The following is a 19482-nucleotide window of genomic DNA, read 5'->3' on the forward strand; positions in this document are numbered from 1 at the left end:
AGGCCTCACAAGGTCCAGACATAACACAATAGCATCATTAATTTTCACTAAGTTAAATTTCTCAAAAGTACAAAGAGCACTATCAATTTGGGGGGCTAGGGGGAAGAAACCACAAATTCATTTATTCTGCCACCTTTATATAATCTGGATAAGCTGGCAGCAATACCCTAGAACTCACTAGTCATGAGCTACAACCAAATTTCACAGAATACAAGCCCAGTCACCTCTCAATCATTTCACCCCTCACTATGGCCCAGTATGTGTTACTCAGTGTCTTCCTACATCTTGGGGTTAAATGATCCTTTCTCCTCTTCATCTCCACATAACACAACTCCTTAAAACAACATCCAAGTCCCCCCACAATTTACCACCTCATATCTTTCCAGCTTTCATTACCCTGGACTCCAACCACATTTTCACCCCCCAACATTCATCTTTTAAGAGACACATCATTTTCATCCTTCAGGTCCCTTTTGTGAAGTCTTCCCCAAAGTCAGAATTTAATTTTCCATTCCCTGGCATGCCAAGGTTCTTGGATGCTACAGCTGTTACCCAGTTATACAATCCAGCTGCGACATAGTGAAGTTAGCTGCATCTTTTCCCTCTCACTACTGCTTTCTAGAGTGTCCTTTTTATCATCTTTGTCCTTGTCACTAGAGAGGGAATTCAGTAATTGCTGATTGAATTAAAATGTCTTCCTTCTCTCTCAACTCCAAGACCTCCATAATAGATCTCCGTGAAACAGTTAAATAACACAATAGGGACTTTGGGGGTAATATGATATGTAAAAAATAAGTCACCAAACAGGAGTATGATGCTGAGTTAACAAGGCAAGAATAGACTTTCAGGCTTTAAATCAAGAGCTTATGTTCAAGTTTTTATTACATCACACTTCACTTTCAAAATAAATCATGTTCCTCAATTGTGTATGCATATTGGTACCAGAAAAATTAAGAAAAAGCAAGACAGGCCACACATCAAGCATAGACATTAAAATCTTGACCTCAAACTGAGTTTCAAAAGTCTTATTATTTCCTGATCACTTGGAGCTTCCCAGTGAAAACGATAGTGGATTCTGCCCAGATTGCAACTTTTCTTACTAAGTATTTGAAATAAGATTTATGGACCTAAAAATCACTATCAGACTGAATGTCATTATGCATCAAAAAGATTTAGCAAGTAAGAATTTTACTTTCTTCGAATTTTCCAGTAGGTCTAACAGGTTCAGTCAGAACAGATTCAGTAAAACCTTGAAAAGACTATGGTATGACTTTTTAAATCAAATTACTCTTTGAAAAATATTAACTTCAAATGAAAACAGAAGTTTCAAAATCCAGGTTGTTGAAAGGGCTGTCACTTACATTCCCACCTCTGTTATTTTTTCCCATCATTCCCAGGGATACTGAGATCCAGGCTGGGTGCCCACAGCACAGGACAGCTGCTGACCCCCTAAAAGATGATGCAAATGGAAGGAGCACAGCTCAGCTGTAGGGATCAACTTGACTCCATGTCAATTTTAAAACTAAGCAGGTTCACACATTTTAAATAATAAGGGTAATGAAAGATTGATCCGAGGGTGGAGAGAGTGTTATTGATGCCCTTGTGGAGGAAGAAAGAAAAAAGAGAAAAATCAATTCCCAGCTCAAGGCTCATTCCTTCCCCCTCCAGACGTCTCCTACTGCTGGTTTTCTTGCACTTTCTTGGCCCTCTTGCTCTCTCACTTCCCTCCCAGACTACCGCGTCACACTTCCCTGTATCCCCTTCCTACTGTTCTAACATGGGATAACTACCCCCCCCCCCCGTTTCTAGTTACTTAGGGAGCAGCAAAGATCATCCATTAAGCCCCTCCATTTTCCAGATGAGGACACCTAGACCGAGAACGAGCTGACCTGACTGGATAAGGTCGCACCGCTAGGGGACGCGGCGCGCGTGCGTGCTCGGATAGTGACAACCCAGTCCTGCCGGGCAGCTCAGCCCGTGCCTTCCCGCACACACTACTTCTTTCTCTTGCTACTCGGCTTCTTTATCCTCAAATTAAAGGTATCAAGAAAAACACTATCTTAACATACTTATAATGCTGGTTGAATTGGGGGCAAATATGCGTACTCCTGCCCAGATTTGGAGAATCAAGGGCTGAAACCACTAGACCGCATAGAGTGAGTGAGTGCAACGCAATTTAGTTCGATCCAAACAGCCATAGTTCCAGTATACACCCTTTCCCCTTGGGGTTTACTCTTCTATTTGACAAGGGAATATCTCCTTCTGAGAATTTAGCAGTTTTCCCAGTGCAGGGTCTCTTTTTAACTAGAACTGCAGGCTTTGAATCACAGGCCTCTCACTTCACAGTTATGCTTACTACCGGCAAACGATACTTAACGCAAGTAGGTGAAAAACACGGACTGTTAGCGCCTGGAGGAATAGAGGATTTTACTCTTAAAATTGCAGTTACATAGTTTCAATTATTCACGATTGCAAATATGTATCTACTGTAATGGGAAACAACGCATTTATAGTGAAACTTTAACAAGAGAGCACTCGCTGGAAACCCACATTTACGAAAAATACATAGGTTGCGACAAAAAAGGAGAGACAGAGAGAGAAGTAGCAGCAGCAGCAGAGAGCAACCGGCGCCAGACTGAAGGCAACAAGTTCTGGATGCCGTCATTCTTACACATCAAAGGCCAAATGGCAGCAAAGAAAAACAAAAATAAATTTTAAATCCATTCAGCACAAACTAGCCCTACACAAACCAAACGAGGCCGTTGATTTCAAAACCACCAACTCAAAGCCAGGTCTCTCCCTTGCTTTAGACTTTCCAGTTACTTGCTAGGCGTGTTTGTTAAGCGGCTGGACAGAAACTTAAGTCCTCAGCCCGGGAGACACTACCGAGTCGTCGGTGAGAAGCAAGTGGTGCGGGAGCTCCGCGCTGCGGGGCGCGAGGACCCCCGGCGGTCCACTTCCACCCTGACGTGGCTCTGGGGGAATTTCGAGCGCCCCCGGTAAGGCTTCCCTTCCCCCCACCCAGTCCCAGATAACCCGAGGCCACCTACGTGTCACTTGGGCGGGTCCCGGGACGCACTAACCTGGCCGAGGGACAGGAGGGCCAGCGGCCCGGGCGACAGAGGCAACTTCCCTCCCGGGGCTCGGTCAACTGGTTGGTTAGGGAGGCCAGGACAGCCTCGCCTCCTGCAGGCCGGCTCGCATGCACGCACACCCACCCACACCCGACTCAGGCGAGCGCGCGCGCGCACCCACACTCCCACACTCCCACTCACCCACACTCGCACGCACACACTGCCACAAAGCCCGTCTGCCTCCGGACAGTGCGATCCTAACACGCTGTTTGGCAGCGGTGGCGTCTCGGCAGCCACAGGCTCCGCGTCCAGGGGGCACTGTTCCTCCGCACCCCGCCGCGCCCACCCCTTTACCTGCGCCTGCCGCCGCCGCCGCCGCCGCCCTGGGGCTGGCCTCCGGCTATGCGGTCAGTCCCCGCAACCCCTGCCTGGCGGCTAGCCGATGCCGGCTACGCCCGCCCCTCCGCCGTAGCCCCCAGCGGGGCCGCCCCGTGCGCCCACCCTGCTGGGGTCCCGCGCCCCGCCGGGAGGCCGGAGAGAGCTCGGCTGCAGCGTTCTTGGCCGACCAAGATCCAGGCAGCGCTTTGCAGGGGGATAGGGGAGTCACAACTCTGGGGGCGTCAACTGCCGCTCGGGCCCTACTACTCGGGCTTTGGCGGGCCGGCAGGGGCGGCCGGAGAAGGGGCGCGGAGGGAGGGCAGAAGAAGCAGCGCGGACGTCAGCCTCCTTCTTCCTCCGCCTTCTTTCTTTTTCTGCTTAATCCACGTTGCACAAGTCAGCAACTCCCGCACCCCCAGACTCCCTCCCCCCAGGCTCATTCCCTTACCTGGTGTGACACCCCTAGAGCTTCTACCGCCTGCGCTCTCCCTCCCCCATTCATTTGCCGAACTTCCCGCCCCGGCTGCCTAAGCCTCTCATTCATTATCTTACCAATCCTCCCTGCCCCCGCAGCCTGATCAGACACACCCGCGGCGGGAGACCAGCGGCCGCCAGCTCTGGATCCCGTCCCCACTCCCTCCAGCGCTCACCTCTGCGCGGGACAGCTGGCGGCACGCGGGTGGGCTCCCCCACACATTGCATTTTCACTTTGTCGCTCTTCTCCTCCCACTTGAAAAGCTCTGGAAAACATTGCGGGGCCCGCAAAACCCCAGAAGCATGGCCTCTCGAGTTCAGTTTCTAAACTTTCCAGAAGGCACACAGTTTCTCCCAGTGCAGCCTTTAACTGGAGGCTGCAAAGCCGGAAGAGGCGACTTTGCTGCCAGAAAGGTGCTCACGTTTCTATTTCTGAGTTCTCGATGGACTGGGTCTGCAGACCTAAGCAAGTGGGACTGTGTTCCCTTAGTTCTCTTATGTCCATGATTACAAATTTCTCTTCCGCTTTCCCAGCGAAACTTTGCTAGTGCTAACTATCAATTTTAGAATAGTAATTAAGGGCGGGGAATGCACACCTGGAGGTGTGGGCGGGAACAGCGCGAGACTAAGGCTGGGGGATATTTCTCAGGAAAGTGGCAGCCACAGAGATTCGCCCAGGTCCTATAACAACACCCAGTCAATCGGGGGCTCTCTAGCTGCGCCACCTCCCACCCTTGGCTTCTCAGGATTTCCGGAATGTTGGCAAACTCTCTGCCTCTCGCTCCACTGCTAAAGCCGCCACATATCAAAAGTAGCTACTTAGCAATAAAAAGCTTAGTGAACTCTCGCCTGAAATGGCACAAAGGAGGCCACGGCAGCAGTACGGCAGGGAATCGGGCAGGGCTGATACAATTGCATCTAAGAAACGCAGAACAGCGAGGGAGGGCTGCACCGGGGGTGGTCACTCGGTAAATTTGGGCTTCACAGAAAGGAAAGGTCGCTGTAAACTGCAGTGGGCAGAAGGGGAAACCTTGGAGGAGATGGAAACTTCAGGCTTCCGGGGAGGGGAGTATGCTTCAGAGCGAACATAACCATCTCCTGCCAGTGACTACTGAGAACCTTGACTGAGTTCGCCTTGTGGTTTTCTCAGGATGATCATGACTAAACCCTGGCGGCTAGTCAATTACTATCAGAAGCTGTTTCCTTTTGAAAACTACAAAATCCCCGTTTTTCCCCTTTCTAAAAAATTAACTTTAAACGACTCTGCCCCCTCTCCTACCAATTTATAGTCTATTTTACAATAATCCACTTAAAATGTGAAAAAATAGAAATTTTAATGTATGCACAATACTAATATGTTCATATACAACATGCAGAAATGCATATAAATACTCTTATCTCACAAATAATGAGGAGGTGATCTTACACGCTAAACAACATTTTATCAGGACTTAGAGGAAAATGTCCACTATAAAATCTAAGTATAATAAAAAGTATACATTGGTAAGGAAAGAATATAAAAGGGGCTTTCGTTTTAACAATAGCTCTACTCAGCTCAGAAAAATCACTTAGCTGATTTTCCTGTCTCTTACTCCACACTCTTTTTATTGACTATTAGGTTTCTCAATACCAAAACTGCTACATCTAGTGAAAAAAAATAGTTTAAATTTTCATTTTAAACAATTAAGTTAGTATATTAATAATTATACAATAAGTATTATTAAATAGCTATTCAATTGATTTAATAATTGATTATTTTAATGTTTAGTCCTTCCTCATAAATCAAAGGTAAAGTGAAAATGAGTTTCTTGCCTACTGCTCTGCTATTTTTGCAACATATTCATTTTATCTCTGACTGTCTTAAGGAATATGGCTGCTTCTGCTTTGACTACATATTAATTGCCTTAATTACTCTGTGGTCCTCTCTAACATCAAAGTTCTGTCCACACAAGACATGTGTATTACTGTGTTTCCCCGAAAATAAGACTGGGTCTTATATTAATTTTTGTTCCATTAGGGCCTGTTTTCAGGGGATGTTTTATTTTTTCATGTACAACAATTTACACTTATTCAATTACAGTCATGTCATCTTCTTCTGGAACATCGTCATAATGTACTAAATGCATCAGTCTGGCTGAGATCTTAACTGGGGCTTATTTTCAGGGTAGGTTTTATTTTCAGGGCAACACGGCAAAGAGTTCTAAGATACTTGCTGTAAAACACTTTATTTCCTCTTTATTTGGTCTACCATGGCCTAAAATGAAATGAGAACAAAATACAAGGTCAGCCTAGACAGACTGTCTTCCTGACAAATATGCATCTGTCTGAATGCAAGTGCTCTATAGCCAGCTTTAGGTCAGTAACTTTAAAATCAAATCCTGTTCAGCACAGAGATTAATTCATCCAAATTAGTACTGTGTTCCAAATGGGACAGTTTTGTCATCTGTGAAATGGGCTAATAATACTAGCACAGTCTATTTAATTGGGTTCCAAGTTGTCTTTATCAAAGTAAGATAATATATTTGAACAGCCTTCTTAAAACACTGAAGTGGATGATGTTTCAACAGAGATGGAGGATACCTTGATATACTTTCTTTAATGTTTTCATCTGTCTGTGGCCCTCTTACCATTTAGACTATTCCCTTTCTTGCATAGTCATCTTAAGGCTCTGTCCTAACCTTCCTCTCTTATCCTCTGCCAAGCAATGTTTCTCTACATTTCTTTCTTCAAATGACTTCTGCAGAGCCAAATCCTTGGACAACTGGTGCCATCAAAAGTGAGAAAAAATACATTCTGCAAAATGAAGAGAATTTTAATGAGGGATATTTCAAGCAGAGTTTACATTAATATCTTAAGGATACTGTAGACTTTGTCAGATTATTGACATTATCTAGTGGTCCAAGGACTACAATTTGCGAAGCATTTAGGATTGAAAACCTGGTTGTCACTGCTTTGTGCTGTTTGGTTAGAAGGGTTTGCAGGTCAAGCCAGTTCTCCTTCTCCCCCCACTCCATGTTCCCTTCCGTCTGGCAAAAAGCCTTTGAAATTTTCTACTAGAGAGTAATCAAAACTATCAGCAAAAGGATCTGTTGGAAACTTTCCCTCCAGTCTATTTATGTAGAGACTGATTCAAAGAATATATTCTGGTGAAACAATACCCTGAGAGAATTCAGCCTGCTTGGGAAAATTTTTCAGATGCCCCCAGGCATAGGTGTCTTCCTTTTTTAAATAGGGCTATTTGTGCCTGTCCAGTGTTTTCCCCTTGGCTAGAAAAAAAACATTCTCCTTACAAAACCTTTCTATTTTAAAAGGCCAGTGGCAGAGGTGGGTGAGGCAGCCCAATTTAGTAAAAAAAATAACACTCTTCAGGGTAGAAGTGGCTAAGGAGACTCCAGGAATGGGAATTGTGGGGATTGTGTGTACAGCAGCCTTGTATGAGGACTAGACTGCAATGAAAATGAAAACCCTAAAGACAGTGACTCTGCTCACTTTTTCTTACCGTATATTTCTGCATGAATTATCCGGGTAATGTCTGAAGTAGATCAGGAAAAAGCAAACCTGTAGTCTCCCTCACCCAAATAAAAAGGTTTCCATCTAATACAAAGGGGCGGGGGGAATTGAAGAAGATGAAAAAAAATTATGAAAATGAAGGAAAAAGAATATGAGGAACAAAAAAAATATGTGCGTCATATATATAATTTTAGAGCTAAAAATAGAGCTAGATACAAAGAAGTCATAGAAAGAGTCACAAAACAAAAAATTCATTCTATAAAACAATAAAATAGGAAATTTCCTAGTAAGACTGATAGTGGAAAAAAAGAGAAAAGAAAAAAGATTATGAATGAGATTTTAATTATGATGGTTTCAGTAGAGTTTTTTTAAATACTAAGAGAATATTGGAAACAATTAAAAACAGCTAAAATAGATACTTTTTAGTAAGATGTAAATTAAGAAATTATTGATTCAAAACATTTAAAACATGAGTATATTTATAACCATTAAATAAACTGAATTTGTATTTCTAAATCTACCTACAAAAACAGTCAAAGATTTGATCAGGAAGACTTACCAAATCTTCATAGACAGATAAAATCTATTCAAATAGTTTCAAAGAACAGAAAAAGAAGGAAAGCACCCTATTTTATAAGCTAATAAAATCTTGATACCAAATTCACACAAAAACATACAGGCCAATCTCAAAAAAACTGAAAATTTTATACATACAATATTATCAAACCAAGTTCAGCAATGTGTTTTTTTAAAAATATATCATAAGCACATTGGGCTGATACCATAATGTAAGAATGCTTTAATATTAGAAAATATAAAGTAATTTGCCACTCATTTATATTTTTTTAATCATAGCAAACTAGGAAAGGGAGGAATTTCCTGAACAACCTACAAGCATTATCCTTAATGTGAATTCATTAAACATTTTCCTTTAAAAGTTAGGAACAAAGCAAAGATAGTTTTTCCATTTCTACTTGGCATTGTACTGAAGCCCCTTGCCAAGGTCACACACAAAGAAATTAGATGACGTAAGGGTTAGAAAACAAGAAAAATGTGACTTATATATGATACAGTTGTCTACTAAGAAATCCAAGCAAATCTATTAAAGTATTAGCGCAAATAAGAGAGTTTAGCAACATTGTAGAATGAAAGATCAATATGCAAAGAAGCCACAGCCCATTAGAGATAATAAATTGTGAAAGGTTATCACTCATAATAGCAACAAATCTTTACTATAAGTTGGATGAAACCTAATAGAAAGATATAGTACCTGTATAAAAAAAAACTATAAAACATTATTGAAATACATAAAAACGCCTAAATAAATGAATAGATATATCGTGTTCATGATTGAGAAGATTCCATCAACACAATACAGTCTACTCCAAATTGTATTAGGGGTTTTCACAAACCTTGACCATGTAATTCTAAAATTCACATGGAAGTGGAAGAAGCCAAGAACAACCAAGATAATTCTGCTGAATCATAAGAAGGGAAAATATTTCCCCTCTAGATATCAAAATATCCTAAAGCTTTACCAACTGAAATCATGTGGTATTGGTGCAGTGATGGGTAAATAATCTAATGAAAGAGAACAACAGGTTCAGAAATAGAACTACATATAAATGACAGATAAGTCAACATAAATTAGTGCCTCAAAGATGTTCTCTTTAGTGAATGATGCTGAAATAACTAACACTCTCTCTATAGATATTGTATATTTAAAAAAATATCAACATGGGATTCCTCCCTATCCTACGCTGTAAACAAAAGTCAGTTCTTAATGGTGCAGAGACCTAAATTTGTAAAAACAAAAACAAAAAAAACAAAAACTAAATTTGCAAAGCAAAATTTCCCGGGTTTTAGAATATCTTCATCATTTCAGAGTAGAGCAGAATTTCTTACACAAGGTATAAAAAGCAAACCATGAAAGAGTGCTGCTTTCTTTCTAATAAAATATGGCTGATTCTAATATGCTGGATTCTTGTGAGTTCTAGTAGTTGATATATCTGCCTCAAGACTTGCAATGAGTATTCCAAGGAATATGAACAGCATTACACCACCCTGGGCAAAAGTTGGGCAGAGGGTTTTCTTACGTCATGTGTATTTTATGTCATTCCTGTTGTTTCAACTTGATAGCCTGTTACACCTTCTAGAGCAAAGTGGAAGCAACTGTACTAGCGGTCCCTTATCAATAGGGAACATTTTTGGATGTAGACCCCTTTCAAACCAAATCAAAGCTATGAAACTGCTCTCCCAATAAATGTGGAGTATACATATTGTATCAGAGGTCTCTAACTACAATATCCCTCCTTGCCTTCTTGGGCACCAGCTAGACCAGATTCCCCACAGTTGGTTAACTGAGCTCTCTCCAGTGAGCATAGTGAGCATAAGTGACTTACCCAATTCTCGGACTACCTATCAAATCCCCTCACGTGTGTTCCCTCACGCTCTTTGTCCTTCTCATTGACGGTGATGATAAGTCACACACCAACCTTGGAAGCCATGGATTGAAGGTGATGGGCAGCCATAAATCCTGACACCTAAGTGTCCATGTGAAAGGAGCCTCCCTACTGAGGTGAACACCCACTCTGGACTTTTATGTGAAAAAGAAATTTCTTGTTCTTTGAGCCACTAAATTTTGTGTATCTATCAGTTACTTTGGCTTAAACTAATATATATAGTCACATATATTTTGACTGTAATCTTGGAGGTTCAATGACACCATGTAGCCTAGATTATGAATTGACGTGAGAAAAGGAGAGATTCTGCTATACTGCCCTCTGGAGTGGGCACTCACCAAAAGTGAGCAAGGTAGAAATGTTACACCTTTGCACCAACCCTGCCTGATTAAGCACTGATTACATGTAACTGAATGGCTCTGCCACCCCCCAGTCACCATCCCCCCACCCCATTTCTTTGCTAACATATACTCTGCCAGAAGGAGAGGCAGAGTAAATTCCAAAAATTAAAAAAAAAAAAAAAATGGATATGAATGGAAGAGTAATCAGCAACATCAGGAACAAACTCCTGATATGTACAACAATGTGGATGAATCACAAAAATATGCTGGACAAAAGACAGACACCAAACTATGCATACTATATGATTTCATTTTTATCAAGTCCTAGAACAGGCAAAATTAATCTTTGATGGTAGAAAAGAACAATGATTGCCTAGGGAGTGGGGACTGACTAAAAAGGCACTCAAGAAAACTTCCTGGGGTGAAGCAAGAGTCCTATATATTGCTTTGTGTGGTGGTAACACAGATGTATGAAAGTGTTGAAACTCATTTGACTGAACATTTATGATTGGTGCAATTTATTGTTTGTAAATTACAACTAAATAATACATTTTAAGTGCAAGTGAATTTGGATCTATCCACACAATAATATTTCTATTATGGAATAATGATCAGCCATCACATACATCCCTTCGGGGCTGCTGTTGTGATTAAACACATATAAACACTACAACACCTAAGAGCAGAAAATGATTGTATTCGTATGCAAAACCAAGATACACTATCAACATGTCCTAAGAAAAATTAACTTTGTAATAAACAAGTCAATAGTTTATTCCTATGTATAAAGCCTGTGATTTTCCACAGCTAGTATCCTAATTCTATATAATTACAAAATATATTTCTATCATCAAAAGTGTATAGTTTCTTCTGTCTTTAGTGGAATGTAATAATTATATGACAGGATTATATTTTGAGATTATTCCACATTCTCTTCTCCCTGTATTTCCACTTTACTCTCATTGTTGAATAGTCATATGTTCTGTGCGCATTGCTTAGGAAAATATGGGGCAAAAATGAAGAACCAGAAATCTTTACAGAAAGCCCAAGCTCTTGGGAGAAGGGGATTTATAGGCATAGAGTGGTAGGTATACACCTGAAGGAAAAACAATGCTCTTGAAGGGGGAGAGCGAAAAAGAGAGGTCTGTGTGTCCCAAGAACAGAGGGTACCTCTGCCCTGCTTCCCGTCAATGCTGTTGCAGAGACAGCAAGACCCTTGAGAAGAAAAGACTATAGGAGTGTTTAGGTAGATGGAACCTAGAACAGTTTAGTAACAGATGCTCATGTCCCATGGGTGGCATAGCAGCAGTGAACTTGAACAAAGGAAGTCTCAGAGGCAACTTCTAAGGATCAATATTAGATGGGCTTCTCCAACAGGTTGACATTATATAAAACTCTGGAATGGTGACTGATCCATATAGGTGTGTGTGTAACTACTTCCCTAAGAAAAGAAGAAGAAAAAAACTCGAAAATAACTGAGCTCATGTTTTCCCACCAACCTTCAGGAATGGGAGATCCAGGTAAAAATTTAATCTGAAATACAGAAAAAAACTTCTTGAATATCTAAGTTTATTGACTGAGATTCATACCCGGTATCTAGGGCTGCCATAACAAAGTATTACAGACTGAGTAGCTTAAACAACAGAAATTTGTTTGTCCCACTGTTCTAGAGTCCAAGACCAAGGTGTTGGCATGGTTATTACTTCTGAGGTCTTTCACCTTGGCTTGCACATGGTGGTTTTCTCCATGGGTCTTCACTTGTTCTTCCCTCAGGCTACGTATGTCTGTGTCCTAATCTCCTCTTCTTATAAAGACACTAGTGCTATTGGATTAGGGTCTGCCTATATTACCTCATTTTACCTTAATTACATATTTAAAGGCCCTATCTTCAGGTATAGTCAACATTCTGATGTACTGGAGGTTAGTACATGAACATATGAATTTTGAAGAGAAAAAATTCAGCGCATTATATCCACTAAGTGTGGAGTTCTCATCCATGATTACTAAGAACCCTTGGCCACCTCTTGTCTGTACCATGGAAATATTACAAATCCTAGAATAGGAACCAATTTGGTAAGTGATATGGCCACAACGTTGGGAGAATTACTATGCAGACAAGAGGTGACCTCATAGAAGTCACTGCTAATTTACAGAATACAGATGGACTGTAAGGACTTTGAAACAGGAACACAGGACACTTTAAAACCACTAGGAAGGTGCAGTATGATCAAAGGAATGAAACGATAGCAATTGAGCCTTAATAGAATTTGCCGATGAGGTTAATTTATGTCCAATTTCTGGGGAAATCTCTGTAAAAGTTATCTTTAAAACACATTTCTGGGGCTTTAAATTTCTGAAAGAGTAACAGCAATAACAATAACTGGACTTCTTCCCAGAGAGAGATCTGCCCTGACTTGTAGAAATTTAGACTTAGAGAGCATGGGTCTGACCCATTAGGTATAGTTTTGGCAAGTGTAAATTACATTGAGTATCATAATCTATTCCAAGGTGAACTTGAATGAACATGATCCTCCCCATTCCATGATTCTTCCAACTGGTAAAGGAGAGAGAAGAGATAGCATTCTTGCTCATCTCCACAGGCAGGAACACTGAGGCAGCCTTTGTAGGCAGTACAATGGATACATGGATGAAGTGGCCACCATGGCAGAGAGGGAGGCTATGCACAGGCCCAAGAATATAGACTCCCACTTACCAAAGCTGATACATCTAATGCTGTTTCCGAATGTCCAAACTGCAGTCAACAGAGACCAATTCAAAGCCAAAAGTGTGGACATAAACATGGACCAACTCTGAATTCCTAGTATGGACTATTTCTTGAGGAGACCAACTGGCAACTTGATGGCAAGTTGACTAGGTTAGGCATCTTCCATCCTAGAAGGGCTTGTGATTCATTTCCACAGGCATAGACACCTATTCTAGATATGGATGGCATTGCCTTTCACGCCCTCAGGGCCTCTGCCAGCATCACTATCCAGGTCTTATGGAATGTCTGATCCATAGGCATGGAATCCCATACAACATTCCACAAGGCATTTACTCATAGTTTACAGTGAAGAACATGCAAGAATAAATCATGTGGTCTTATCACATATTGCCCCATCCAGAAGCTTCCTGTGGAGGGATAGAATGTCTTGCTGAAGACACGTATGAAGCACCAAGTTGGAGACAGTGCCCTGCAAGGATGGGGGACTATTTTTCAGGATGCAGCATACACATTAGATCAGAGAAACCTTGATGTGGTGCTTTGTCACCAATAGGAAAAATACATGGGTCCATGAAGTTAGAGGGTAGCAGCAGAAGTGACCTCACTTACCATCACTCTCAAAACTCACTGTGGGACTTAGTGCTTCTCTCTGCACAACTCTGGGATCTGCAATGTAGAGATTCTGCACTCTTTCCAGGGTCAAAAGTCTTATAGCAGAAGTCCCATTAAACTACAAGCTATGATTGCTCCCTGGGCAGTTTGGGGTCCATGTGTCTAGAGACTGACAGACAATAACTACAGTCCCCATCCTCTCAGAGATAATTCACCCTGACAATTAGCAGGAAGAGACAGGACTACTGTTATTAAATGGGGGCATGGAGGATTACGTGTGGAACTCACATGGCCCAGGTGGGTGCTTCTTGCTACTCCCCTCTCCACCTGTGACTGTGAATGGACAAACAGAGCAACTAAAGAAGAGTATGGTCACCAAGGACACAGACCCCTGAGGAATGAGTTTGGGTCACACCATGACATAAGTTACCAAGACTGTTGAGGTGTAATCTGAGGTTGAGGGAAAGTTAGAATGTATAATGGGGGGAAAGAGATGAAGGGAGAAGGTAAGTACTAGTTGTGGACTTGAGACTAACTATAGTGATGAAGGCTGTAGTTAATCCTACCAACCTACCTTTTCTAAGATTTTCCTCAGGATGAGAGGCCCACCAGATACCTGTGAGGGACTGCTACCTCAACAAGTTTGGAGAAATGGACCCATGTGGAGCAAGAAGTGGGCTATGGCAGACATGGGGATGTGCCATTCAGATCCATTTTGAGAAAGAACTCACTGACCAGCTGCAAAGAGTGTGGTTAGCAGATAGTCCATGGCTTTTAGCAATTTTAGGGCCCTCTGTAGCTTTTGAGATGAGACCACATTCTTCTTAGGGTATCCTTTCAGCCAATGAATGAACAAAGTGAGAAATTATATTCTTCAAGGTGAACCATGGCCAATGACTGAGCCAGAGTGTGGTACAAGGGCCTAGCCATTTCTGTCCAATGACGGACTTCTCTCATGGACCATCTTTACTTCCAAGATCCTATTGGGCTAGTAAAGATTTTATTGGGCCTGTATCATGGTCTGATGGCTCCCCTGCCCTATCCTACTTCTCCACCCTTTCCTTTCATAGATGTTACTCCCCAAGAAACCCTGCTTCCCAGAGAACCCAACTTGTAACAAGTATCTTCCACGGTTACTATCCTATTTAAGTTATCTTACTACTTAACCTTTAAATAATTTTCATAGTCATTTCATTGAGATTTTCAAATTATTTGAACTAGAATTGTTACAGTATTTACCCCTTTATTTATCGTAGTACTGTATATTAAATTTTTTAATGATTTGTTTTGCTAAAGATCTTTTTTTCACCCTTTACAAAAAAAAAATAGATTTAGGATATATTTATCAATGCAGTCATTTTATGCTGTGTAGCTCATTAATTGGTCTGTTTATAGTCAAATCCTTCCTACTGATTTCCCTGTGTTTCTTTTGTAATTCCCTTTAGTTTCTGGTGCTGAATGCTTAATTATTTTACTATTTTTTTAATAATAATTTTTTTTTCAAATTTATTTATTTATTTTTTAATTAGTTTCAGGTGCACAAGACAAAGCAAAACTTAGACGTTTATCATTTATATCCCTCACACTGTGTGAACCCCCCTCAATAATAATTTTTAAATGCCTTCAATCAAATACACAATTCGGTCACTTGGACTAATTTGTACATTTCTCAACGATACTTTATGGATGGCATATATTGTAGTCTTTGCATATCTTTGAATATTTTCTATTCTCTTCAAAAAAAACTATGTTGTAACTTAGAAATCCCTTCAAATCTACAAAAGTAGGTCTTTATATAATAGGCTTATAAATAGGTTTTTAAACTTGTATAAAATAGGTTCAGAAAAGTGTTCTTATATTATATAGTTAGTTGTTGCCTTTGCTTCCTTTGTTCTGTCTCCTTTAGCAATAGCCTTAGCCATATATTGGCTCTTTGTTCTCTGTTCTCCACTCAGTTACTCTCTTGTCATTTTCATCTCTTTGCCTTTTCCCCCTGCATCCTATGAGAGTTATAAATTGTGAAATCCACATTATTGATTCTCGTATCCATAGCATTTTTCTTTTTATTTATTCCAACGCAGATTTATTTATAATGAATTTAAAATTCTTGCATATCTCCTTTTGTCTTCCATCTTCTTTTTCATCTTATCCAATTATCTTTTTTAATCTCTCATGCTGTTAACATTTTAGATCAATCTGCCCTTTTTATAACACTCCTGTTCTCACTTCTTAAAAATCTGTGTTTTTATGCTCTTATTAAATAGGTATGCCTAAGTCAGTATCTAGCATTTAGTAGAGGTTTAGTAAACACTTGTTGGTTTAATTAATTTTAAGTGAATGAATGAACCTTTGACTGTAGGTCAAGTTCCACAGTAAAGGAAAAAGATAATATGCTAACAAAATTGGCAGTTCATTCAAAGACAATGAAATCCATTACTTTCTATGTTCCAAGTTTTATTCAAAATCAGTTTTTAAGCCATAATAAGAGAATTGTCCAATATTTAATTTAAATCTGTTTAGAAGAAATAACTGATTATCATCAAGACTGTACCCAGCTGATGTAATAAGGCACTTCTTTTTTAAAAATTACCTTGAAGAAAAAATTTATTTGTGAGATATTGAAATCTGCCCACTCTCTTGCACTCTAAAACTGTATTTGAAGCTCCTTCTTTTTGTGTTCTCTTGAAAAACCTCTAATATTAACCAGCTACAAATGGCAGGGTAAACTTCCCTCATGAAGCTTCTTGCCTAGAGGTGGGATTGGGTCATTATGTCTGTACAATAACCGCCCCTGCAAACAACATATGAATGCCAGATGGTTGGAACTGTTCCATTAAGAAACTGATGTTTTCATTGTTTGGAATTTGATTTTGTAACTTTCTCCATATAGTGATTTGATTGCAGCATTTAGAAGCCTTAAGAGCTTTCCCATAAATTATTCCACCCCTTGAATGTGAAACTAGGGTAGGCTTATTAGCCTGTTTTTCCATTAGTATGTCATTCCCACTTTCTTACTCAGATGTGGATAATTTAGGCAGGATTCATAAAAAGAAAATACGGGTTTTGTGCTTTGGTTTTTCTTCAAGGAACTTGCTACTGAATAATATTTCTCTCACTTTGTTCATTCACTATTTATATATGAATATTCATGAAAAACTAAATAATAATAGCTAACAAAGTTCTTACTATGTAGTTATATGGCTCTTACATTACTTTCATAGTTCTTACACTATATTAAACATTCTACACACATTAACTCATATAAGCATCACATCAACTCTGTAAGGTCAATACTATTATTTCCATTTTATAGATGAAGAAACTAAGGAAAAGTTAAGTCAAGCAACTTATGTAACGTCAAATAAACAATGAGTGGTAGAAGTAGTATTTCAACCCAGGGGGGGAAGGTTTCAGAGTTTGTGTTCTAACCACCTCACTCCACAATTTGTTGTTTAAGTCCCAAATAATCTAGCTTGTTCCAAGACAACGATGGTAAAACTAGATTCCCTGTTTAATCTCGTTAATGTAAAGAGGGTATAGCTATTATTGTGTCAAATGTTTTACCTATTCCAAACCTTAGCTAATACATCAGAGGTATCGATTGTAGGCGCTGAGTCCTCATCTATAACACTGAGCTGCTAATAACATTTATTGGATTGCCATGAGAATTAAATGAGGTAATTTATGCAAAATCTAAATGTCTGACACATAAAATACTTAAATGTTAGCTATTGGAATTAATACCAAGCAAAAAGCAAAGAGGTGAATTTTTTTAACAGAGAAGATAAAGAAGATGGAGGAGAGATATGAGAGATCAAATTCTATATGTATCTAATAGGGTGTTGAGTAAAACTTTTCAAGATTTACAAAAATGGGTAACTAAGACTGGCAGTTGAAACTAAAGGGATTCCAAGTACACATTTTCTAAAGACAGACACTAACAAGCCAGGATGGACTTGCGTGGCATAATAAGAGATTGCACACGTCCCTGGCCATTCACAGCATCCTTTCCTAACCCCAGCCTGTAACAGGGGAAAGGAGGAAGGGGAAGATTTTCAGGAAGTATACATAACTGACTATCTGTGATTCTCACCAATTACACATATTGTCTAGTGAAACCACTGCTAAGCTATGGACGTAGCAGAAACTACCGGGACGGATAACCCGTTGCACATGACTCAGTCCTGCATATTGATGAAGCCTGGGAAACATTAAATAAGTACGAGGGTACTGGTGAGGAATATGATTTATTGTCAACTCCAAGGGCCCTCTCCTGAAACTCAACTTGAGTTTTAAGTGAGGGAAACTCAACTTGAGTTTTAAGTGAGGGATTTGACTATAGGGTAGAGGAATAAGTAAAAGAACACAGAGCTAGAGGTGGAACTTTAGATGATATGGAATTTAAGAGCCATACTGACCAATTGCAATGTATGAACATTAGTTGGATCCCTATTCAAACAAATAAGTTACATCTTTAAAATGAGACAATGGGGAAATTTAAGTTTTGACTGGATATTTGATGATATTAAGGAACTATTATTAATTTTTAGGTGTGATAATAGTATTGTGATTATATTTTAAAGAAGTTCATTTCTTTTGGAGAAGTACATTGAAATATATAAATATAAAATGACATGTCTGAGAATTGTTTCTAAATAATCAAAGAATGTATGTGGGTACAAGTATTAATGAAAAACATTTTAAACGTTTTTTTTAAATGTTGAGTCTTTGACTAAAATAACAATGATATGCTGTTCAAAAGAAACAGACCGAAAACAAAAAGAAAATCAAAGTTTGAAGTAAACAAAATAGGAAAATGCTAGTTTAAAAATTCATGGATGGCCTTATTAAGATATTCTGATATTTCATCTTATAACTGATATTCAATATGAAATATTATTTCATCTTCTATTTCATCTTATAACTGATATTCAAGGGAAAATTTTAATGAGATAAAGATACATAGTTCATATGAATAGATGGTATAATTTCTCAAAAAGATATAGTAACAAATCTTTGTGTATAAAATGATATTGCATTAACTATCTAAAGTAAAAATTATTAAAAATGCAAGGAAATTTTAATACAGTAAAAGAAAGTACAAGTCAATTTGACATAAATATAGATTAAAATATTCTAAAAGCAACATAATAGAACAGGTGGCAATGTTTTAAGATATCAAAGTAATGACATAAAATTATTTCTAACTGTTCAAAAATGACTTGTCATTTCATTCACAAGTCATCCCAAAATGAAGTTAAAAGTTAAAAAAAAAAATTACACCTCAATAAATGCAGAAAAGTCCTGTTTACACTTGGGGAGACAACAGTTAACAAAATATAATACAGCTCTCCCTGAAGGAGCTGGCATTCCAGTGGAGGAGACAGAAAATCGACCAATAAGCAAATAATACGTCAGGTAGCAAGAAGTGCTATGAAGAAGATTAGGGAAAAGTGAATGCAGAGTTTTTAGGGGAGCACTTATTTTAGATAGAATGGTCAGGAATGACCTTTTGTAAAGGTGGCATTTGAACAGAGACCTGAGGAAAGTAGATAAGGGGATAAGAAAGAGGTAGGGGTGAGCATTCCAGATAGAAGGGAATGTAAATGCAACACTCCTGAGATGACAGTTTGCTCCCCTTGTTCAGTAAGGGAATCCCATACCAATTCAAAATGTCTATAAATAAAAACAAGCAATATTTTATTAAAATGACAAACTGGGGAAATATTTGTGTAAGGTGGATAATATTTTTTGAAATATTTCAATGTGGTTTTCCTTTTTTGAGTATCTGTCTAACTTGGGTGATGGTCGGGGTAATTAAAACTGTTAACACCAGGAATGCAAGAGAAAGAAAGAGGGTCAGTGTTCAGCTTCTGACTGTCAAATGGCTTTCCTCAGGAGAGAAA

General features: G+C 39.5%; 1 protein-coding gene across 9 annotated transcripts in view; it reads right to left on the reverse strand.

Moving 5' to 3' along the window:
* The window catches only part of LPAR1 (lysophosphatidic acid receptor 1), a 197085-nt gene that overhangs the window by 124436 nt on the left and 53167 nt on the right, over positions 1-19482 (reverse strand). Inside the window, exon 1 of one of the 9 annotated variants that reach the window (XM_019749562.2) lies at positions 4103-4585. The exons of 1 other annotated variant lie outside the window; for it this stretch is intronic. The gene's annotated coding sequence lies outside the window, so the exon portion shown is untranslated. 7 more of the 9 variants (XM_019749567.2, XM_019749568.2, XM_019749564.2 and 4 more) reach the window with 7 other exon arrangements.

Source organism: Rhinolophus sinicus, linkage group LG04 (genome assembly GCF_036562045.2).
Source record: "Rhinolophus sinicus isolate RSC01 linkage group LG04, ASM3656204v1, whole genome shotgun sequence".
Taxonomy (NCBI): Eukaryota; Metazoa; Chordata; class Mammalia; order Chiroptera; family Rhinolophidae; genus Rhinolophus; species Rhinolophus sinicus.